Source organism: Marmota flaviventris, chromosome 8, assembly GCF_047511675.1.
Source record: "Marmota flaviventris isolate mMarFla1 chromosome 8, mMarFla1.hap1, whole genome shotgun sequence".
Lineage (NCBI taxonomy): Eukaryota > Metazoa > Chordata > Mammalia > Rodentia > Sciuridae > Marmota > Marmota flaviventris.
Window position 1 is genome coordinate 23,957,308 of NC_092505.1, and position 25,145 is coordinate 23,982,452.

Here is a 25,145-nt window from a genome sequence, read left to right on the forward strand (position 1 = left end):
AAGTCTAATTTTTTTTTCTTCCAATTTAATGTGGAATTTCTGGAAAGTCTTTTTTTTTTTAATTTTTAACTGGAAAATATATAGCATCATTATTAACAATGAAGAATCAGAAAAATCTTGGAGCTTGAGTTATACCTTGTGGTAGAGCACATTCGTAGCATGTGTGAGGTCCTGAGTTTAATGCCCAGCACTGCAAAAAAGAGAGCGAAGAGGGGGAAAAAAGGAAAGGAAAGATCTCTACAAAAAATACAAACAAATATTTGGGCCTGTGTCATACAAACACATCTGTCTTTCTAAATTTGGCTTTTATACATTTTCATTTCATTTTTCTTCCTTCACAGTTCTCATGCTAACAAACAGTATGACCATTTTGTGACATTTTATTAATATTTCAACTTTTCAGCCTTTTTCCAGTATGCTTGTACTCAGAGTAACAAAAATATTTAGTAAAGAAGCTGCTTGGCCAATAAGAAATGGTGTTTGGTATAAGGCTAGGTCACATAACTTTCAACCTCAAATTACAATGATTACAATGATGAGTCTCTCTCAGCCTACCCATCTCACATGCTTTTCTCCAACTTGTAGGATTATGTATGTATAATTTTGTAAATGTTTGATTTATTGTTCCTTCCTTTTCCCTAGAGATTAGCTGACTCTTATTTCTGTTGGCTCCTTTAGGTGCCTTGGGACAACTGACATTTACAAGACTTAACCTGAGCCCCATCAGTTACAAGAGCTTGGAAACCTCAGCTGTCACTTCCGTTTCCATGGAAACTCAAATCAGATTGCCAAAAATGAGGTTAGTCACTTAAGAATCATACTTTCTTAAAAAGAAAGAAACACACTGCCCATCACCAACATATTATTTGAAACAGGGCTTTGTTTAAATCTGTTTTCTTGGGGTTTTTTTGAGAATTTAAATACCTGTTTCCATGGTAGCAGATTAATAAACTACAAAGACAAAGCAGAGCTCTGAAAGTTCCTTCTGGCTGCACCTACGCACTCAGAGCACACTGTGGGGGTGAAGCCACCTGCAGAGCAGGGTTCCAAACATGTGTTTCTTAAGCAATGACAATAACTGCTTTGTTTCTATTCATATGTGTTTCCCATACCTGGAATACATTCCTTAAATACAGGGACCTGAGAGTTTTTATAATAGTTAACAATAATAATAACTACTAATTATTATTTGCTAACTGCCTGCAATGAGACTGGAAAGTCCAGGGTGTTCTACGTACACAACTGGAGTCCTTAGTATTAAGCTCCCAATTTCACATGGAAACTAAGACTCACTGAAGATCACATATAAATTGACAAGGAATAGAGCTATGAATCAGGAGATCAGGAGATCGAGTCCACTCTGGAGCCCAGGCTTTGATCTCATCCTTTTCAAAGTGAAGAATGGAACAGAGAGAGAGATGGGAATTTATCCCTACCCTCAATTTACAGGCATGTGTCATAGTCACATGCACTCAGATGCAATTTGAGGACTCAACAACCAGAGGCCAAATGAGGTGAGAGGGAGTCATGCTCCTCAGAAGTGTTTAAGAACTGTTATGTTTTTTCTCTTACCAGGTCATGAAAAGAAAGTCCAATTTTCCCCAAAGCCCAAGAATGGAAGCTGATCTCCCAGGGGAAAAGATTTTCAATGGAATTTAATGCAACATAATTTTCCTCTTCACACTTTACTCTCACCATCAGCCACAAACTGGTACATAAATTAGAGCAATGTCTTTACATAGAGACTTTATAAATTACTCAGGTTTGTTGCTTAAATGATTTAATAACTTCTTTTAAATTCCTGATCAATTGGTGAAAATATTAGTCAAGTCAAAGGACCACAACAGGAATTGAGTAAATACGTTAGTTTTCCCTGAAGTGGTATTTTTCTATTTTACTTGGGAGTGTACATGTCTACTGCTTAATCAGAGGCAGGGGTGACCACACATTCTTTAAAAAATTAGGTAGGGACAACAGTGGTCATTTATACTTTAGTCCAAATTAATTCTGACAGAGTTAAAAATAAACCCCCAAAAGCTCTTAGGAGAGACTTAGTAGAAACTGGATCCATTTCAACATAAAAACAGCTGTCTTCCACATTTTTTCTCAAGCAAAATGTAGATGAGAAACTAATATAACAGATTCTGTCTCCAGGCAAAATGAAATGGACGATGTTAATGTCAGTACAGGAAGAAAAGGAGGGGGCAATTCCCAAAAGAGCAACTCAGTGCTCACTTTTAATTTATGTCAATATTTTCCTATTGAAGTAGGAACAGAAACCATGGAAGAGAACATTTTTGGAGGAGTGAAGCAGAGGCACCCCTGACATCATAATGAAACCAAGTTGAACCTTGAACTGCTTGGGTTCTTTGGAATAAGAATAATTTGCTAATTTAAAGAGTTTAAGAAACTGCATAAAGCCCTAAGTGACATTTAATTTGAAAAACAATACAAAGCACAATTCCTCAAGGAAAAACTTTTCCAAATGAAATACAAGTTACCATTCATAATTCATTACTGCCAACCTTTTACTTCTTCAACTTTCAGATCTTTAGAAGTGAAACAGGATTTTCAAACCTCTGTCTTCAGTCATGATGTAAATCACCATAGAAATTCAAATAAAGCTGTATAAACTACATTAGTAGTGATCAAGAAAAAATGTATAGTAAAAGGACAAGCAAAAAAAATTAAATTTAATTATGCTTGAAAAGTTATAAATTAGAACTAAGAAATCCAAATAAAACGGCCTACACCAAAAGTGGAAGATAAAAAGACCCTAAACTATGATGTTGCATATTTACCCACAAATTTCAACTAAGCATGAAAACCAATATTAAACATGGCATCCTGTACTTAAATTTTACCTAACAAGATATATTAAGAATTCCTTTGAGTATATTTCTTAATAGAGAAAACGTTTTTCCTCTTTCAATCCTGCCTGTGGTAGGCAGAATGATCCCAAAGATGTCCACATCCTAATACCTGGAATTTATGACCATTTTATTTACATGGAAAAGGATATCAAAAGGTAAGGGATCCTGAATTATCCAGATGGGCCTCATCCAATCTCACAGGCCCTTGAAAGTGGTGAAATGTTGTACAAATGAAAGGGGAAGAGGAAGGCAAAGGAAATTCCACACTTGAGAAGGAGTTAGCCCACCACTGCTGACTGAGATGTGGCAATGCACATTCACAAACCAAAGAGTTCATGCTGCAATTGAGGGCAGCTCTCTGCTGAAAGCAAGAGAAAAAAAAAAAAAAACTCAAATCTTTCATCAACATGATTAATTCTGGAAATGGGCTCTTCCAGTACCCCCCATTAGGAGACCAGTTATTGATTTTTTCTGGTGATACCCAGAGCAGAGAACCCAGACAAAGCAACTAGAACTTCTGATCTAGAGAACTGCAAGATAACAAATAGAATTCTTTTAAGCTGCTAAATCCATTGTAATTTGTTATGTCAACAACAGAAAACAAATGTATCTCCAAAGCCAAAACTTGTTTTTCCTCTACCTTTTACCATTCAATTATTTTTTTAAGAAGTTTCTAAAAGTCTACAGTGAGGATTAGAGATGTGGCTCTATGGTAGAGTGCTTGCCTGGGCTCGATCCCCGTCACCAAAAGAAAGAGGAAATATTTTTTAAAAAATAGATAAAAACAAACAATACCTTAAGGTATCCTTAAGATATGGATGCCACCAGTTACTGGTGACAAGTCCTGCTTTCTCACATGTTGAAGTATGTGATATTAGAGACGCACACTGAGGCAAGCATATAAAGCAGGGTTTATTTAAAAAGGGGTGACATAGACTTCTCCTGGGAGGGAAAAGGGGGCCATAGCTGGTATCCTGCTATCCCCAGAAGTGAGGGAGTTCTGCCTTTTTTTCTATATTGTAGTCTTCCTTTGTTCTCCTGCTCTTTTTTCCTAATCTCTCTCCTCCCTGCATATGTGACTAGGCCCAGGAGATGCTCAGGGGGATGGCCAAAAGATGAGAAGCAGATGGGCTGGAGGAGCCACGGTGGAGTTATCTGGGCAGGAAGGGGGCCTAATTAACAAGTCCCTGTAGAGAAGGACAATCCCTGGGACAGGTTACCTTAGCAACAGGTTGGGGCAGGGCCAGGTTATCTTGATTAGGATGGAGAAATGCCTCTGAAGGCATTTCAGTCCCTCAGAGGGCAGTCTCCAACTTCCAGGGCTCACTCAAATTGGCCTCCTTGCTCTGCCAACCTGACTTGATTTACCTATCTATACCAACTGCCTGTCTAATTCTGGTGTCAGTATGATCCCCACACTTGCTACCTCTGCACTGATAGGGTGTTTAATGCCTGCTCTTGAGATCATCTCCTACAGCCTCTCACAGAGGTAAAATGGCAGACTGTAAAGAACTAATGAAAAAAATGGTAAGCAGGTTTGTTAATCTCCTCAAGAGCTAGTTTCCTCATCTACATACTGGAAGAAGATGATCTCCCTGACAGGGTTGTCATGAGGAATGATTTTATAAATGTAAAAGCATATTTAAAATGTGGAAACCCTCTTACTTTGTTCTTCCATGGTCTCCTTTAAAGCTTTCTGCACGCTGCAATCCCCAGTACAACAAACATTGTTGGCACCACACAAAGGGACAACCGTTTTTATGGAAAAGCTAATACCATTGATTGAAATCTTCCTGGAAAGCATTTCAAGAACCATCTCCTAGAAGTCAGGGCTGATGTCACACAACTACTACACATAGTAATGATTCTAATAAAAGATGAAAACCTGATTATTTAGGTGTGTCATTTTTGCTTACAGTCTGAGTGACAGAAATAGAAACTGAAATGATCTTAGTAAATTGGGGGAAAAAAAGATACACCCCTCATTCCCCAAAAAACAAGATATAAACAGAAAAGAAATAATTAAGGAAAGGGGCATAATAAGAAAAGCTGAACAAATATGGGTAATCTGCCCTATTGTAATATTAAAAATTATAGTATAGAATGTACCCTGATAACTTAATAGCTAAAGCCCTGTTAGGAAACAATTAGCAATAACTTTTAACTTGATGAATTGATTAATGAGAATTGACTTTCAGGAATTTGGCCAGCTTCTCACTGGCATATAAAATGTGCTCATTAAATATTTGCTGAATGAATGATGTGTATAGGCATTGTATTTGGCCTTAAATATAACTTGGAGATTCCTGGAACAAAATATTATTATGAAGATGATTAAAATAAAAAACCACCAATTATCCACTACTTTCTCAGACATCCAACTAAAAGTATAGAAACTTGAAAAAAAAATAAGCAAATTGTGTCTTTTCTTTCATCAGTTTTGATTTGTCACGTTAACAAAAGTCTGCCACTCATAAGAACTATAGGCAATAGAAGACAACATGGTCTTTTAAAAACTATAACTGATTATTTTAAGATTGATGGTTCAAAACAATTTTAAAATCTGTACTGGGTATTTCTAAACAGTTAAAATATTTGTTGATCTTATTGCTTAGCATTTTAATAAGGGTTATAAAATTTCAGAAACCTTATGCCACTTATATTTATTAATATAATTAAATATAAGAATCAAAGATTCTTGGATGTTGGAGTAAGTGTGGTCAGAGAAAGCACTGATGAGGGAATTAAATTTAAGGTGACACCAGCCCTTGGAACGTAAGGAGTTTTCCAGGAGTGAAGAAAGAGTATTTGTGGCAGAATATTGAATGAACACTGGATTTAAGGCCTTGAGTTTAGGGGAAAATGGAATAGATTCAAGGAACTAAAAAATGGACAGTCTGCCAAGAATATAGTATGTCATGAGAAAAATAATACTATATGAAGTAGAAAAATAGAAGTCAGCCACTGAAAGGGTTTATAAAACATTTTAAATCAGACTTTCTGTAAATTCAATGAAAAAATTGGTTTGAAGTATATGTATTTCTTCTAAATTGTTTTTCAGTTTCTACTTCTATTTTAATCATCTTTTTAAGAGTTTGGTATAAAATTCTAAGCATAACAGAATCTATAATCTATTAACATACATTGCATAATAACTAGCAACTTATAGAAGATATCACTGGTCTTTCGAAACACAACTTCAAATGACTGTCTTGAATGATGAACAGAGTAGATCTTCTTCTACAAAGAGTAAAAGAATGTTTTGATTACCCCATCACTAATGTACCTTCCCCATAAAATCATTTCATATTTGGTAGTGCCTATTCTCCTGATATATTTCACCTTCCATCTTTACTGACTTATGAATGAACCTTTCATTGTGATTAATTTTTATTTTTTTAAGGAATTATCTCCTTTGATGTATCTTTTACCAAAGAAGTTTTCAAATATCTACCATGATATAAAATACACAAGATTTCAAGACTTTAAAACTAACTTTCATAAAGATAATTTTATCAAGTCATTTTTTCATTCATTTATTTATTTCCTTTTCCAATGGAGAGTCTGTTAGAAGACATTGATATCTTTATTTGAATAAATTATATTTAAACCAAAAATTAGTAAAGAACCAGAGAGGTAGTCAATATTTAACATACTTGACTCCCTACTAACCAGATTATTTATTATAACTGTTATTTTGGTACTTCATATCTTCATTGATGTTGTTTTGTAAAACATTACTTATTTTCTTGTGTTTTCTTTCCTGGTGCTATCTGTTGAACGTAGGGCCTTACACATGCTAGGTAAGTGCTCCACCACTAAGCAGTATCCCCAGCCAATCATTACTTATTTTTCAAAGTTCATAAAAAAAATTATAAGGCTTTCAGAATGAGAAATGAATATGGTAAGAAGGAGCATCTGCTTCTACAGAACTCCCACTCCACCACAGAGGAACAAATAGACTATTGCAAGTTCCCATTCCATTCATTGTATCTGGATTTTTAACTGACTCTACCCTACATGTATTTTCTGAATCATTTCTTTAAATTTATCTTTTTATTGCTAGAGGTTGACAAGAAGAAGAGAATTGCAAAGCGGAAAAAAGTGTAGAACAAGAGTCTTGTTTCCTAAGTATTACTTTGTCCTGGATGCATTTTCTAGTAGATATTAACCTAACAAGGCTATTGAGTAAGAAGTATGTGGAATTCTTGGAACAGAATCCTTAGGAAATGTCTAATAATGAGGTCTCAAGCTTCTTTGGTATACTATCACTAAGAAAAAAACAAAGTAGGACCTCTTCAAAATGTAATATAATCAAATACTAATTTTCTAATGAAAATGTATTCAGCATTTAAGATGAAAAAAAAAACTCTAGTTGTCAGCTTGTTGCAAATTTGTGTGTGTGTAGATAGATAGATAGATAGAGAGAGAGAGAGAGAGAGAAAGAGAGAGAGAGAAACTAGTAATTCAAATGGCATTCTTAGCATTATTTTAGCATATTCTTTCTCTATATCTCACATATTTTTCTTATTTTCTCTTCTGCTATGTATTCACCTCTTTTCTCTCATATCCAAAATATGAATTCAAAAAACTCAAGATATTCATGTAAGTATTTATCATTTAATTTTTATATGACCATAAAGTGCTCTACAGTATAATTTGTAGAACTATTTTATCTTTCCTGACCTATTTTATCTTTTCATCATTTACTTAAGAAAGCTGAAGATGAGTATTTAGGATAAAGTGAATATGAAAAAAAAATTACCCAAGACTTTGGCATTTGAAGCAACTTATTTATGCTCTCAATCCATAAATTGGAGGAAATCAGGGGAGCAATGGTTTCATTTAGTTATGTTGAGCAAAAGAATAAATTGATAATTCTTAAAAGTAACAACTTAAACAAATACCCTAGGTGTCCACATTCCTGGAATATATAATTTTTTCAAAATTACAAAAAAACCATTGATGGCATCTTGAAAGCCCTTAATCCTGGAGTACAAAGAAAGTTATTCTTAAAGGTCCTTTGATTTCTAGAGTTGAAAGACACAATCCCTGGGCTCTGAAATGGCAAAAGTTCCAAGTACATAAAAATTAGCAGTGAGAATAACAAAGAGAGCTGTCTTCTTCCAACTAAGAGAAATGCTCTGTAATATGAAAAGTTCCAAATAAACTTTGTATTGTTCCTATTGGTTTCCATTTAGTCAAAGCTTATCAGGTCACAGTTTGTGTTTGTCACTATGATAAACATTAGGGAGAAGAGAAGGAGAATTCAGAGTTTCACAAGACCTGGATTTTCCTTCATTGGGTTTATACTTTTGTTTGTGTATAAGATGTACGTATAATTAACATTATACAAATAGTACTTGAGGAATGATTAATGTGTCAAGAATGAAAACTGTAAAATACACATGTTTTGAACATACACTTTTATCAAAACTGGTTATTAGAAGGAAGGGGTGGCTCCCAGAAGTGAGCTAAACTCTAAAGTAGGACAAGTTTAGGGGTTGGTCTGAGTTGGGTAGAAACTGGGTGACAATGGATTTCAACAGGTTAAACCATTCAGTCCAAATATCACCCTATATGGAAAAGATCCAACACTAATGATTTAAGATACAGAAAGGCATCCTGACAAGAATATTGGGAAACGCAGACCATAGCAAGGAACCTAAGAGTCAACACTAAACTATGCAAAGAGACAGGCAGACAGCATGAGTCTGTTTGCAGACTTCAGACATTTATGAAGTGAAAAGTGACAGGATGCCTCATTGTAAGTTTTAAGAAGAAAATTCTTATGACTGGAGACCAGACATGTACATTTTGAAGAGGCAAGGGGGCAGAGTACAATTATCGCTAGATTAGGACAATGACAATGAAAATGGGAAATTAATGGTTTTAGAGATATAAAGTAGATGACTTTTCCAGATGAAATTAAAATGTAAATTTAATTATTCTATGTATAGTTTTTTTTTCTGAAGAATGTCAAGTCTAAATGAAGCATAAATTTCCAAACTGTTGTTTACTGATTGTTTCCAGATGTTCTTGACTTCCATTTGTCTACATGTAACAAAGGAAAGTGTTAAAACAGGACAGGGGGAAACCAGCCGTTTCTTACCTAACACATTTGTAGCACCGTGGCGCATATTAAAAATGGCAATGGACAGTTATCTGGTTAACTTGATCAAAATAAATCAAGCAAACCTGAAACAGATCATGCAAACCAAATTTAAGATATCCAGACTGACAGTGAACATCAATTATGGTAGACAGTTCACAAAGGGAAGGGAGAATTTGGCAATGCTGATGGGCATTCACTAATTGTTAAACCAGAAATATTTTGTCTGGAAAATAAAAACCTCAAATCTGTTGGAAACAAATAATTTAAAGCATACCTTTAGAGGGAAAAAAACAACAACACTGAAACAGACTGGAACACATTTCTGCATAAAAGACAACATGTTCTACTCACCGCAAATATATGTAACCTAATTACTGTGAAAAACAGATATTCCCCTTTATAGCATGGCCACAGTCATGTCCCCTGCAGTCTCTGCTAAACTGAACTATTTATTTTATAAACTTAAATATATTAATTCCCTTTGGCTTGACCATTTTCATGCACAGGATGTATGTGTATGTGTTTATATCTATGCATAATATGGACTCATTCCACCAATCCTTTCTGTATTTTTAATTTCCTTTTTATTCTACTAAGTTTTATTGCTTTCTTCATGTTATTCACATGTAAAATACAAAACACATGTATCTATCGTTGTCTAGATGAGATGGGTTTGATCCCTAAAAGAATTCTTTTATTTATTTCAGCTTCAAAGGTAGTTTTTCTTTCTAAAAGTAATTTCAAAACATGAATGTCATGTTAATTTGTATAATCTCTGATTTAACAAGTCTCTTGATTAAATACTTTTTGACTTTCATAGTCAAACACAAATAACAGGGTATGATTATGCACTCTGAATACATTTTCTCATAACTGTGTGTGTTTGTGATTTTTTTGGCAAGTTGTTCTATTGAGGGAGAATAAAAGCCATTAACAGATTAGATATAAAGTGATTTCATTTTAGCTAAATCCCTTTATTTTTCTCATGCTTTTCTCTTAGCATTAATGAAAAGGGTCATAAATGGGTGAACTGATTGCAGGCACTTGAGAGAGGCAGAACACAATAGTGGCATACCTACAGATGAATAGCAGGAAGGAGTTTTAAAAATATATAGAAACTAAAGGCAAAGAAAGAGAGGGGGAAAGTCTTTTTTTCCAGTTGGAAGCATGATGACAATGATGGCGCTCTGTTCTACCACCATTTTCTCAATCGGATGTTTCTCTGTGCAATTATGAGTAAACTATTGGTAAAAAAAAAAATGAGAAAATTAGGAGGGTTTTAACGCACTCCTTTTTGGAACATGATCCATGAAGTGAACAGCCCTGGATATTAGAATGGATTGCCTGGCACATCTAACCTGAATAAAAGAGCGAGTGAAGGAAATTCATTTCATCATCAGCTCTTTGGGGAAGAATTAGTTGACCACCTTTCCATGGAGGAAGTTTTCCTTTTTAACAACAGTTCTCACTAGATTTATTAATCTAGTATTTGCTCACTGTATTTATAATACAACTTATTTTCTCAAGGCTTTTTGTGTTTCAGGGAAAAGAATGTCATTTTATCAGCTAGTTGGCTTCTCACCAGTTTTTCTGAGAGTTTCTTTTTTAATGGTCACATCTGGTGATAAAACAGCTCCCTACTCCCAGGTATGGATATTATGCATAATTACTCACAGATGGCCAGTAAGCTACTCCATCCCAGACAGCACAGACACATCCTCAGGGTCAGCTAGCCCATCTGCATCTGACTCCTGGAAGAGAAATCAGGAGAATTGTGTTTCAGAAATCACTGCCCAAATCTACCTTCACCTCATGATAAATCTGCCTTTCAGACCAAAACTTTGAATGCATTTAAACCTGACCTCCCATTCAACACACTCTAATAGAATTGATTACATCATCAATTCTTCACATTGTAGAACAGAAGTTCAATCTATCAGGGGGAAAAAAAAAAAACTATTTATGTGCTCCAATTTTCAAAAAAGGGAAATTTTTTAAATTTTTTGTTTTAATTAGTTATACATGACAGTAGACTGCATTTATGTACTTTGACACATAGATAGGAAATAATTTCTCATTTTTCTGAGAGTAATGTTGTAGAATCACATTGGTCATGTAGTCACATATATACACAAAGCAATAATGTCTGTTTCATTCTACTGTCCTTCCTATCTCAACATCCCCTAACCTACCCTCCCTTCACTTCCCTCCACATAATCTAAGGTAACTCTATTCTTCTCTAGTGTTCCCCACATTGTGAATGAGCATCCACATTTTAGAGAAAACATTGGCCTTTGGTTTTGGGGGATTGATTTATTTTGCTTAGCATGATATTCTCCAACTCATCCATTTACCAGCAAATATCATAATTTCATCCTTCTTTGAAGTTGAATAATATTTCATTTATCCATTAATCTATTGAAGGACACCTAGGTTTGTTCCATAGTTTAGTTATTATAAATTGAAGTGCTATAAAAATTGATGTGGCTGCATCACTGTAGTATGTTGATTTTAAGTCCTTTGTGTATAAACCCAGGAATGGGGTAGCTGGGTCAAATGGTGGTTCCATTCCACATTTCCTGAGGAATCGCCATACTGCTTTCCATTGTGGTTGTACCAATTTGCAGTCCCACCAGCAATGTATGAGTGTACTTTTTCCCCCACATCCTCGCCAACATTTATTGTTGCCTATATTCTTTTTTTAAAATTTCTTTTTATTTGTAGATGGACACAATATTTTTATTTTTATTTGCTTATTTTTTTATGTGGTGCTGAGAATCGAACCCAGGGCCTCACACATGTGAGGCAAGCTCTCTACCAATGACCTACAACCCCATCCCCTATTGTTGCCTGTATTCTTGATGATTGCCATTCTGACTGGAATAAGATGAAATCTTAGTGTAGTTTTGATTTGCATTTCCCTAATTGCTAGAGTTATTGGACATTTTTTTCATATATTTGTTAATCAATTGTATTTCTTTTCTGTGAATTATATAGTCAGTTTCTTTGCCCATTTATTGATTGGATTATTTGTTCTTTTGGTGTTAAGTTTTTTGAGTTCTTTATATATCCTAGAGATTAATTCTTTATCAGAGGTGTATGTGGTAAAGATTTTCTCCAAATGTGTAGGTACTTTGCTCACATTATTGATTGTTTCCTTTGCTGAGAAGAAGGTTTTTAATTTGAATCCATCCCATTTATTGATTCTTGATTTTATTTATTGTGCTTAAGTTAGGTACTCCATTTTTATAGTTTAAGTTATATACTTTAAGAAAAGATGAATGTTCTGGATTCTACATTTTCAAGAAAATCCAAGTATTTCTGCCTTTCTTTGCCCTTTAAAATAGGTCCCTGGACACATGCCCATTGACCTATGGGGTAATACAGTCCCCAATTTGGAAGATTTAATTTTACTGATGTGGTTTGATCTATCCAGAACCAGGAAAATTCCTAGAAACTCTGTTCATGGAATTGAATTTGTCTTGCCTCCAATTCTAACATCCCAACCTCTTTTGATGTGGTCACATTAAAGACTGAAGAAGACACAATGAAAACCTTAGGGAAGCAAATACTAGAGCCTTTGTTTTTCTCCAAATAAATCCATTCACTATTGTCCATTCTTTTTTGAGCTACACATACTGAGCATTTATCATCAAAAGCTTGTTTATATTTGAGAATATATATATAATATATTATTATCCACTAGTCTTTCTTTCTTTTTTCTTTTTTGAGAGAGAGAGAGAGAGAGAATTTTTTAATAATTATTTTTTAGTTTTCAGTGGACACAACATCTTTATTTTTATGTGGTGCTGAGGATCGAACCCAGCGCCCTGCGCATGTCAGGTGAGTGCGCTACCGCTTGAGCCACATCCCCAGCCCCATCCACTAGTCTTTCTTTAATGAAAATCCTATTATCCACATGGTCCCATATCTAAGACATATTTTAAAGGCATCATTAAGATATTTCTTTTTGCTCTGCTCATAGGAGATGCTTGTTAAGAATTAGCAATTTGAGTTTAGGAACTGTGATGAGTTGATAAATCAGTCTTTGCTCAGAAGCAAGCACAAAGATCAGCTGGGGATAGGTAAGCTAAATGATGTCCTTCCCCTAGCCACTGCTTCACTCACTGATCTTGTTTGAATGCTTGCCCAAAATATTTTCCCAGGACGCTTCTGAAAGGATTTTAAATAAGGATGCTTTTCTGTGAGCCATCTGGCAGCTTCCTGGAAAGCAGCAGCAAAAGATGTCTGTACTCACAGAGATTGATTAGATTCCCAGTGGAGCCTTTCAAAGCTGATCACTTACAACAAGATGCTCACTGTGGGCCAAACTTGCTTTTAGGTAGCACTAGCTGAACTGATAAACACAGGGACTGTGGACACTTCCAAGGATCTTGAGCTTGATTCTCAAACATAAGGAGTGATAAACAAATAGGACACAATAGCATCAAAGTCTGATACGAAGGCACAGAGACAAAAGAATCCCCCCCAAAAAATGAACATCCAAATACAGGGTACTGTTGAGTCAACAGGCATTTATGGAGCACTTAATATAGAGGACATTGTGAGGCATTAGGGATAGAGAGGCAACAAGCCACAGTCCTTACATGCCAGAAGTTCACAGTTTTCTAAGGACAAAGATGGATAAGCAAATACATTGCTGTTTAATTCGAAGGTTACTAAAATAATAAAGAAGTGAAACAAAAATGATGGCCTGATCTGATTCCAGTGAGAAGTACCCAGCAGAAAAGAGAGTAGAAACTTAAGAAATAACAAGCGTCATTTCCTGAAGACTGGTGGTGTGGATAGAAATGCATTCAGGTTTGAGATACTGAATAGAAAATGCAGGAGGAATGCAGAAGAGAGGCCTGAAGAAGAGGTCCAGATGTGGCAGTGATCAGTGTGCAGGTATGGATGGAAATCCTGGAAAAGGGTGAGAGCCTGTTATTCTGTGAGACAGGGAAAAGACCAAGAAATGATTCTGAAAAACATCATATGTGAGGAGATGACAGAATAAAAGAATCTGATGAAGGAAGTGAGAAATGACATTTGGTGAAGAAGGAGACCAAAACAGTGACTTCTGTGATACCCAGGAAAGTTTCAAAACAGGAATCTGTCGATTGTATCACATGTCTCAGAAAAGTGAAGACAGGGACTGAGAAAATGTTTCCGGGATTTGAAAATTAGGAAGTTGTTACTGAACATGGCAGGAGCAATCAAGCAGTCCACAGACCCTTGAAAGCAGCATGGCAGTGGATATATTGGTACCCTAGGAGTCATTTAATCTATCATCCAGCACAACTTTAACTGAAGAACTGAAAAAAAAAAAATCACATTGGCTGAGACACTAGACTATTTATTGGGTGATTAGTCTCAGCTTTTTATACAGAAATATTCAGGTGAACTATAAGAGACAGTTTTTGTCAACTTTCACAAAATATTCTGAATCCAATGAACTTGGACACCCACAGTGATTGTGGTATGCTGGGTCTTTTGAAGACCCTTGTGATAGGCTTAACCCTTTGTTTTCTGTCAACATAGAGAAATCTAGAAAATCTGATGAGAAGGGGCTGAAAGCCTGAGTTGGAAAGAGATCAGAGATGAACTGAATAGCAATATATCTATACTTATGCAAAATTAATCACACAGATAATTTTTTTTCTTCCCCTATGATGCTAGGGATAGAACCCAGGGCTTTGCTCATGTTAAGCAAACATGATACCTCTGAGGCACATCCCTAGACCCACACAGATAATTTCAGTTTAAACTTATTAGATTTCTAATCATAAGTGACAAAATATATTTTTAATATGCCTTCTGTATCTTTTATTCAGTATGTACATAGGGAATATATTTTTGTTGGAGAATCTAACAGGTTTAGATAGTGGAAGATTTAAGACAGGTAGAAGGCTCACACCCATCTGACCCTAATTTCTATTCAAAGAAACAAATTGTGTACACCTAAAATAGCTGAAAATAATTACTAACACTAACTAATGATGTAGTAATTCAGAGGAAAGGAAGGAATTATATATATATTATAGATAGATAGATGTAAAAACAAGCTCAAGGGAATGATTGAATTGAATAACGTTATTTCAAGAGGATTTTCCAGAGGTGAAACTTGTACTGAAAAATCAGTTATTAGTGGAAATTCTTTCTTTGTAAATATGATTGACAGTCTTTATTAGTCCTCCATGCACATATTTGTCACTAAATAAACAAAGGTGAAACTTGCAAGTCAGTTGGTAGAGGAAAGCCAGGCTTTGGCTAGATGTCAGTAGACCAGAACTTCATGCTTCTCTCTCTAATGTTTCATAGTGGAACCCTGAGAAAGGAAAAATTTTGTCTGTTTTGTTGTTGTTCTTGTTGCTGCTGCTGCTTTGGTCTCAGCTGACCTTATATATTAAAGAACTCTTTGGTTTACTTGTGTTCTAATGTCTCCCCCAGTTCCAGAGTCTGATCTTTCAGTTCTAAGATTCCAAGGCCTCTTGGATTGAAACAGAGCAATTACTATATTTGAGCCACAAAAGAGTAGATAAAGATGAAGGATTATCTGCAGGGTTCCAGCAAAAGCATCTGGGACAACAAATGCAAACATTATATACACCCTGCTATGTGGCCCAACTCAGGAAAGATCTGTCAACTCTTCTCCACAAAGCCATGTGCTCTCCTAGGCATCACTCACCAGTGACGATGTCAATGCTGATAACAAGTTTTAAATAATAATTTACAGCAGAGTCTCTAATCTCTTTCAAAAGATAGTAATTATATTTTTATTTCCTGAAAATTCATAAATATGATTGTACTTAACATATTTGTTAGAACATTGAATCACCTTTTTAATTTAAACCCATTTCAAAATAACATTCAAACCCCTAAAAATGAATATATAGGAAAATAATTTTGTCTCTTTTTCCTTGGTAAGACCTGACTTCTCTAAATAACAAATATAAATGCCAATTGACTCAGTCTGTTAACATTTAGAAATTAAAAGAGGAAAGGAGGTAATTTCCTGAGTGAGTTAAACTTGTATTATTTATGTTTGATTTTTGCCTTACTTGTAATAAGTGTTATAGTCTATGCCTCTTGTTCATTTTTTTATTGTCTTCATCTTTATTAGATAAGGGAGAATTTTCTAAAGTCAATACACATAATCAAAATGTTACACATGATTTTAATCAAATGTCAGAATAGAATATAAAATTTCCAGATCTTTTCTAAATTCCAAGTGGCTAATTCAGAAAAAAGAGTTCCTTAAACCTAGTGCTCACAATATCACACATCTATATACACTGAGGATTACTGAGGAAATAAGACCACAAACCTAGTGAACACAAGTACAATTGATGGAGAAGTCTCAGAAACACACATTTCCCACATAAGCCAGAGATTCACCATTTTTCTATATTAAGTTGATGACCTGATCTTGGTGACCTCTAGGCTAATCAGAAAGACACAAAAGATTTGGAATGCCTGATACTCAGGAGAAAAATGAAGGAGGAAACATTTTGTAGCACATTAGTCCCTTTTAGTAATTTATATACCTTCTCCCTACTTTTTAAAGATCTTCCCATTTGCTTATTTCCTTTTAGTGAGGGTAATGACATACACATAAAGGAGCCTGTCTTTTTATCTTTGGAAGGCAAACAGAAAGAACAAGTTGCAAAGACTTCAGAAGAGGAAACATAGCCATGGAATAGAGTAGTGTCATCCAGAGAAGATGGGCACATCAGGCAAGTCCCCCAAACTTACAAAAGAAGAAACACCCTAACCATTCTGAACCAGGAAAGGACCTTTAGTTTTGTCACTGAAAGATCCATGTGCATTTCCCACACAATTAAGGAACAGAGTGAATTTTCCTATCTATATGGAAGGCTTGATGCTAAATAAACCTGCTTTTATTGTGTTGTTCTCTTTTTGTATTTATTTCCAGCCATTTAAGACAAAAAAAAAAAAAACATCATCTTAGATTCCTACTTTTTCATTAACCTTCACTGACAAAAATCTTAATTTTGGTTTATAGTCTTTCTTATTTGCAGCTCTCTGGCTTACAACACTGGATGCCTGTTCCTACCACAAGTCTGATGGGAACAGATGAGCATCTGAATTTCTTTTGATAATTTTGCAAGCTGGCTCTTCACACAGACACTGAACAAATGCTTTTGAAGATAATGTTATTGGAAGGCGGGAAACTGAATACCAGGGTATATTCACAATAGTGCACCTTGCCAAGAGTCAGGCAGCAACATTCTACTTGTTTTTGGCAATGATCTGATGCTAATAGAATACTGTGTCCTATGTTTGTCTTTGCAATTTCAAAGAATATGAAGAAATTTGATAGGGTCTTAAAAATGGGGAAAAATAAAATGTAAATGATAGAAAACTGTTACTTAGAGAAAAGATTAAAGGCACTGGGATCATTTAGTTTGGAAAAGGAACACCTACGGGGAAAAAAAATGTATGTCAGGTATCCTAGTGACCAAAAAAATAGCTACTCTTCATTTTGACCAAGGAAACCATGAGAGGAAACAAGTTAAAATTAGAAAAAGGGGGAGAGAGCCTGATTAGGCATAAGGAAGATATTCTTGGCCTTGATGCTGAAACTTTGGAGTATACTGCCAAAAAAATGTTGTAAAATTTCTTGGAAACATCAATAACAATCTGAATTAATTGAAGGCATTTCTCTGTCACCAAAAGAAAAAAATTAAATCAGATAACCTTTTGAAGTCCCAGTTTGGAGGCATATTTATAAGAATTTAGCTACCTAACAGGTAAAGTCAGGCAGAAATTTCCAAGCCCAAAGGTTTGTTTTTTTTTTTTTTCATAAACAATATTTAGGATTCTGACAATACCAAGTTTTATTTGACTAGATTTAAAAACCAGAAGTTTACACTAAAATATTTTTAAATTATTTTTATAATGCGGCTTTTTTTTCCTTGCAAAATCATCTATTTTTAACAGCTTAAGCCCTTTGGGGCTCTGAGGTTATTGAACAGAAGATAAAGACATTCTGGTTTATAGAATCTGAGACATCCAAATTGACTTTTGAGCTAAGGTTATAATAAAATAAACTTTTTCTAATTTCTATAACCCATGGTCTCTTCACAGGTGGATTTATTTTACGACACTGTAATAGCCTACCCCATATGGTTCCCTAAAGCTTAATGAACAAAGCATGGAGGAGAATTAGGAAAGATGAAGACAAGAAGGAATTAAGAACAAGACTCTGGAGCATGAAAGAAGAGCAAAAGAAGCTGAAACTGATCTTTCTGGGATGGGGGAGCATTGAAAGATTTCAAGTTGAAATGTTACATAATCCAACGTTTATTTAATTAAAACAATTCTGAAAGTGCAGAGAATGAAATAGAGTGAGATGTGGGATGTGGGTATAGCTTAAACTTGGTAGCAGAAGTCAAGATGGAGCACGTCAAGTGGATTCCAGGGATCTCCGAGGCACAGTTGATAAGGCATCATGATTGGTTGGAGGGAGGATGAGGGTGGGTGAGTGAGAGAAAATGTCAGGACAATTCTCAAATATCTGATTGCCATAGTCTGAACACTTGTGTCCCAGCAAAATTCATGAATTGAAACCTGATCCCCAATATGATGGCACTTGAGGATGGGGCCTTGGAGAGGTGATTAAGTCTTGTAGGCAAGTAGGCAAAGCCCTCAATACGGCTCCCCAAAAGACAGCTCCATTACTGTTTCCACCTTGCATGCTCAGAGCTCTGAATGAGAAGATAACTAACTATAAACCAGGAAGCCAACCCTCAGCACACACTGAGCCGGCCAGCACTTCAATCTTGAACTTCCCATTCTTCAGAACTATGATTAATAAATTTCTGTTGCTTATAGACCACCCAGTCTATGGTGTTTTTGTTATACTAGTCCAAACAGGATATAAAAAAAAGATTAGGAGGGTGGAAGCCCTTCTTTTTGATTCACTTATTTGTATCTCACAAACTCCAAGAATACCTTTAAAAAAGCTCAATGGCAGATGAAGGAACTCCCCAAAATCTTTGTATCTTTTTATTCGTGGATCAAGGGCATTAGATTAAGCAAATAGTTGGCTTGTCTTTAACATATATCTAAAGTTCTTTTCAGAGACACCCTTTGTTTAATCCTTAAAACAGCACCAGAAATTATTTGACAAATAAAAATATGAAGACACCTAACCATACAATTAGTAACTGAACAGGCCAGGTATGGCATCTATATCCTCCCCTGCTTTGCCTCACCACACTTCAGGTTTTTATAGAATCCTATTCCCAAAATTCAACAACCTTTGCCCTAAAGCACATCATTTCCAAGTGCAATTCAAAACTTCAGCTACTCTGAAACCTACCTGTTAGATTGAATCCACTCGTTATATGATTTTCTGGTTTATTTGGCAATTCTAAGATAAGCTGCTCTGGTGGCTTGTGCATTAGCTGTCCCCTGGTGTCTGTCTACAGAGTCATCGTGCAGAGTTTTAATTGAATCTGCCTAAGACTCTCCTGGAGATTAAAGGTAAGTGTTTCCGAGAGGAAAGAAAAGTAATATAACAGAAGAGCTTAAAGTCAGGTTTAAGATTACAAGCAAGGAGTAGAACAATCAGATAGCATTTACAGCTATGACAATAATAGCACAACCCTACTAAGGAAATATTTTATTCTCCAGCAAAGTTTCTTAGAGATAGACAAGAGGAGATCAAGAGTAGCCATTTAATCATGCACTGAATGCCACCTACAATCATGAAGTGAACCCTCAGGATAATAATCCTGAGGGTTTAATCCATGACTTCAGGCAAGTAAGGTGGGTTAAGGGGAAAGAAAAGAATTATAATTATTTTTAAACTGGCTGAACATTGATTCAATTGGTGCAATAGGCTAAAATCTTCATAGAAGAAAAATTGCTATTTTGTTTAGAATACCTTAGCAGGCAATATTTAGTTATAAAAAATAATATCAAGTGGATATAGAGAAAATTGAAAGAATTTTTAAAAAAGAAAAAAATTAAAATCTTCAGCATAATAAATTAACAAAAAAAAGTTCCATTTTCCTTTGACAGACAAGGAGGGCTGGGATTTTTTTATATCTTTGAATGTTTTCTATTCTATTTACTCTCTTCCCTTTTTCACATTCACCAATAATAGATCATTTATCTTTTGTCAGTCTTTCTTAGTAGAATGTATGACACATTCATTTTGGGGTCTTTGTTCTTTTCCATCTCTAAGATTACATGTTCTCATGAAATTTCTGGTCAAGGTATATTTTTATTTTTAGTTCATGTGGTTTTCATACCTATAATATTCTTTTATGTTTGGGAAAATATTGGTTACAGATGATAAAAGATACCAATTTTCTATGTACAGTTTGATGTTTTGTCAATTATATTCAGCCATGTCAGTATTATTCAAGTGAAGACATAAAACAACTCTATCTCTTCTCCTATTAACTTTGCATCATGCATTAGAATACTGTGAGTCAATTCCTTATAATTCTTTGAATCCCATTTGTCTAGCTGAGTCTACTATCCCAAATATTTTGTAGGTCTTAGCAAAATATCTAATAGCTATATTTTTAACCTTGAAATAAAAAAAAAAAAGCACTTCCATGGCCAGGCACAGAGATACATGCCTGTAATCCCAGCTGCTCTAGAGGCTGAGACAGGAGGATCTGGAGTTCAAAGCCAGCCTCAGCAAAAGCAAGGCACTAAGCAACTCAGTGAGACCCTGTCTCTAAATAAAATACAAAATAGGGCTTGGAATGTGGTTCAGTAGTCCAGTGCCCCTGAGTTTTCAATCACTGGTACCAAAAAAAAAAAAAAAGACACTTCCAATATTATTTCCTTTAAGTTTTGCTTGCAAACTGGATACCCTGCTCCTTAATTCTCCTCTCTCTTTCCTCTCCCCCCTCCCCCCCACCCATCCATACTTACTATGTATAAGCAAAAGAAACCAGTTGTTAAATGTATAATCTTTCCTGATAATCTCCATGGCTAGAGTCATTTCCTTTTTTTTGCAACTTGGCTCAAGTAGAATTTTGACAATGTCTTAACTAACACATGAGACAAGTCATGATTTTTCAAACTTCCAATATTCTATTCACATTCTCCTATCTCCACCACTCTTTCAACTACTTATTGCTGACCAGTACCAAAACCAATGCCACATATTTTGGATTTCTTTATAGAGGTATCCTGTTTCTTGGTTTCTATTTCTGTATCCATTACCTAGAGTTACATATTAAATAACTCTATTTAATGTCTGGAAATTACAACTATTTTATTTGTGCATGATCCTGGGAACCAATAATTTGAGCTGAGTTCAGATCAATGATTCCTCTTCCATGATACCATTTGTGTGGATGGATTTCTGGAGCTGGGTCCCTAAGAGGACCACACCTCACGTGATTCACATGTTTAGTAGTTGGTGCTGACCTTCCAGGGAATTTGTTTGTTTGTTTGTTTGGTGATATTTATTTATTTATTTTTATATATTTATTTATTTATTTATTCTAATTAGGTATATATGACAGCAGAATGCATTTTGATTCATTGCACACAATTGCAGCACAACTTCTCATTTCTCTGATTGTACACGATGTAGCGTTGCACCATATGTACAGTCATACATGTACGTAATGATGTCCATCTCATTCCACCATCTTTCCTGTCCCCATGCCCCCTTCCCTCCCCTCCCTCCCCTTTGCCGCCTAATCACAGTTCCTCCATTTTTCCCATTCCCTCCTCCATTATGAATCAGCATCCACTTATCAAAGAGAACATTCAGCCTTTTTTTTTTTTTTTGGATTGGCTTACTTTCATTAGCATTATATTCTCCACCCCCATCCATTACCTGAAAATGCCATAATTTTATTCTCTTTAAATGCTGAGTAATATTCCATTGTGCATATGTACCATAGTTTCTTTATCCATTCATCTATTGAAGGCCATCTATCTCACTCCTTGATCTATACCCAAAGGACTTAAAATTAGCATACTATAGTAATGCAGCCACATCAATGTTTATAGCAACTCAATTAACAATAGCCAAACTGTGGAACCAAACTTCGACTGCATTTTTGACCCTACCTTGTCTGTCATCCTCAAGGGGCCAACTTTAGCTTCTTTGTGTGATAATCTCCAGTTACATTGACACAAGAAAAGATGTACTTCACCTAGGATCAGATGCCTCACAACATCACTTCTGCCACACTCTGTAGTTAAGGAAGCATATCACACAGCCAACCCAATATGAGAGTGGAAACTAATTCCACTTCTTGATAGAAGGAGAAGCAATGTCATATTGCAAAAAGAGCATTCACAAAGGGATGAGACACATTGTTATGGTTTGGATGTGAGGTGTCCCCGAAATGTATGAGACAATACAAGACTTTCAGAGGAGAAATGATTGAGTTATATCCTTAACCTAATCAGTGAATTAATCCCTGATGAGATTAATTGAATGGTAACTGAAAGTAGATACTGTGTAGTAGAGGAGGTGGGTACTTGGGGGCTTGCCTTTGTGGTATATATTTTGTATCTGGTGAGTGGAATCTCTCTTTGCTTTCTGCTCATCCTGTGAGCTGCTTCCCTCTGCCACAGCCTTCTGCCGATATTCTGCCTCACCTCGAGCCCTGAGGAATGGAGCTGGACTGACAACTCTGAAACCATGCGCTCCTAAATAAACTTTTCCTCCTCTAAAATTGTTCTGGTCAGATCTTTTAGCCACAGTAGTGAAAAGGCTGACTAAAACACACATTATTACAGCCAATCTTTGCAAACAATTTACTACTTCCCATAAATGTCAATATGTTATATTTTAACTATCATTCAACTCAAAGTATTTTCCAATTCCTCTTTGATAAATTTAACTACATTATGTTTAGAAAGCATATTGTTAGTTCCAGATATTTTTGGAATTTCTGGTTATTTCATTTTGTGGAGATTTCCAATTAAATTTTCTGAGATCAAGAAATGTATGTGCTGTAACTTTAATCCTTTGAAATTTACAAAGAATTGTTTTATGACCTTACATATGGTTTATTTTAGTGAACACTCCAGGTGCACATAAAAAGAATGTATATTCTGTGTTCGGTAAATATCAATTAGGTAAAATTGATTTATAGTGCTATTCAAATCTTCTCTAGATGTATTGATATTTTGTCTAATAGTTCTATCAGTTATTCATAAAAGGAATGTACAAGTTAGTGTTTTTCAAAAGAAACAGAAATAATAGAATATACACATGCATGCATGTGTGCATGTGTATACACACACACACATACACACACACACACAAATGCTCCTGGACTTACACTGGGGTTTCTTTGCAATAAACTTTTTATAAGTTGAAAATGCATTTAATATACCTAACCTACCAAACACCATAGCATAGCAACACAGTACAATATAGAGTAGTTGTTCACTCTGTAGATCATGTAAATGACTGAGAAATGCAGCTCACTGCCACCATCCAGCATTGAAAGACCAGAAAAGATCAAAATTCAAAATCTGAAGCATAGTTTCTATTGAATACATATCACTTTTGTACCATGATAAAGTAAAAACTTGGTCAAAGCATCATAAGTTTGGGACCTTTTGTATATGTTATGGTCTCAGTGTTCGTGTACCACCCCCTCCACACACACCAAAAAAAATCATATTTTGAAATCCTAACTCCCAGGTTGACAGTATTAGGATGTGTGAAGGCTTTAAGGAATTATTAGGTATAAGGAAAGAACCTTGTGAATAAGATTAATGCCCTTATAAAATAAGCCGAGGGGCCTCATTCACAATTTCCACCTCATGAGGACACAGCAAGAAGACAAACCAGGGAGCAGGCTCTTACCAGAAACTCTCTTCCAGTACCTTGATCTTACACTTACTGTCCTGTAAAACTGTGAGCAATAATTTACCTACTTTATATGCAGAGTTACGAAAAATGGTGTTGTGAATAGATAATTATGATTGTAATGCATTCCATTATTGTCATATATGTAAGAAATAAAAAAATTATAGCATCTATAAGCTATCTAATTAAGGTGTTTCAAAACACCTGAAAGACCTAAGATAGATAGATAGATAGATAGACAGGGATATATTGAGAGAGATTATGGGGAATTTTCTCATGTAATTTTGGAGGCTGAGAGGTCTCATGGCATATATCTGCAAGTTGGAGAACCAGGAAAAATGGTAGTACAGTTACATCCTGAGTATGAAGGCCTGAGAACTAGGAAAACCAATAATATAAGTTTTAGTCCAAATACAAAGACCTGAGAATCATGAGAACTGATGGTATAAGTCCAGTCAAGTCCAGGAGAAGTCTGAGGTCCCAACTCAAGCAGTCAGGTAAAAGAAAAACAAATTCTTCCTTCTTCTGTCTTTTTGTCCTGTCAAGCCCTCAAAAGATTGGTTGCCCACCTGTTCTGAGCAGGGTAAACTGAGTTTTTCAGTCCACTAATTCAAATACTGATCTCTTCAGGATACACCAGCATGGACATAGCCAGCAGTAATGTTTAACCAGATATCTGGGTACCTCTGGGCCCAGTCAAATTAGCATGTAAAATTATCACTCACAAGAATGTTAAAATTTTCAACTAGGCTTATGGCTTATCTCTTATTCCCATTTAGGCTGTATTTTGAAATTTTCTTATTAGATGAATAATCGTGTAAGAATGTTATTTCTTCCTAATAAATTGGTTAATTTATAAATTAATCTGTTGTTGTTTTGTTTTAAATGCCAGCTGGGTCATGTGCTAACATCATAACAAGGTTTAGATGACATGAATACCCAGTCATCATGCTTATGAACTGAAAAACATCTGGTCTTACTTTTTAAATTGTCAGACAATCTCTATATTTTAATTTCATATTTTATCCATTTACTTCTAAAGTAGTTATTGATATAGTTGGGTTTTAGCCTATCATTTGCTATTTGATTTTTCTGTCCACTGTATTTCTTAGTCTTTTGGTACTTGTTTTCTTCATCTTTTGGTTTTAGTATTGAGCATTTAGAGTATTTTATTTTCTTAATGGAATAGTTAGCTATGTCTATGATATTTTTAATGTTTGCTTTAGGGGTTACAATAGCCTTCTTTAACACATTATAGTGTACTTCAAGTGAATATTATACACTTATTTGCTATTATTTACAATTCCATTTACTTCCA

At 35.2% G+C, this 25,145-nt stretch overlaps 1 pseudogene; it reads right to left on the bottom strand.

The window, feature by feature from the left end:
• Positions 1–24,713: 24,713 nt before the first annotated feature.
• Positions 24,714–24,797, bottom strand: LOC114087859 (small nucleolar RNA U13; annotated as a pseudogene).
• Between the last annotated feature and the right edge of the window lie 348 nt (positions 24,798–25,145).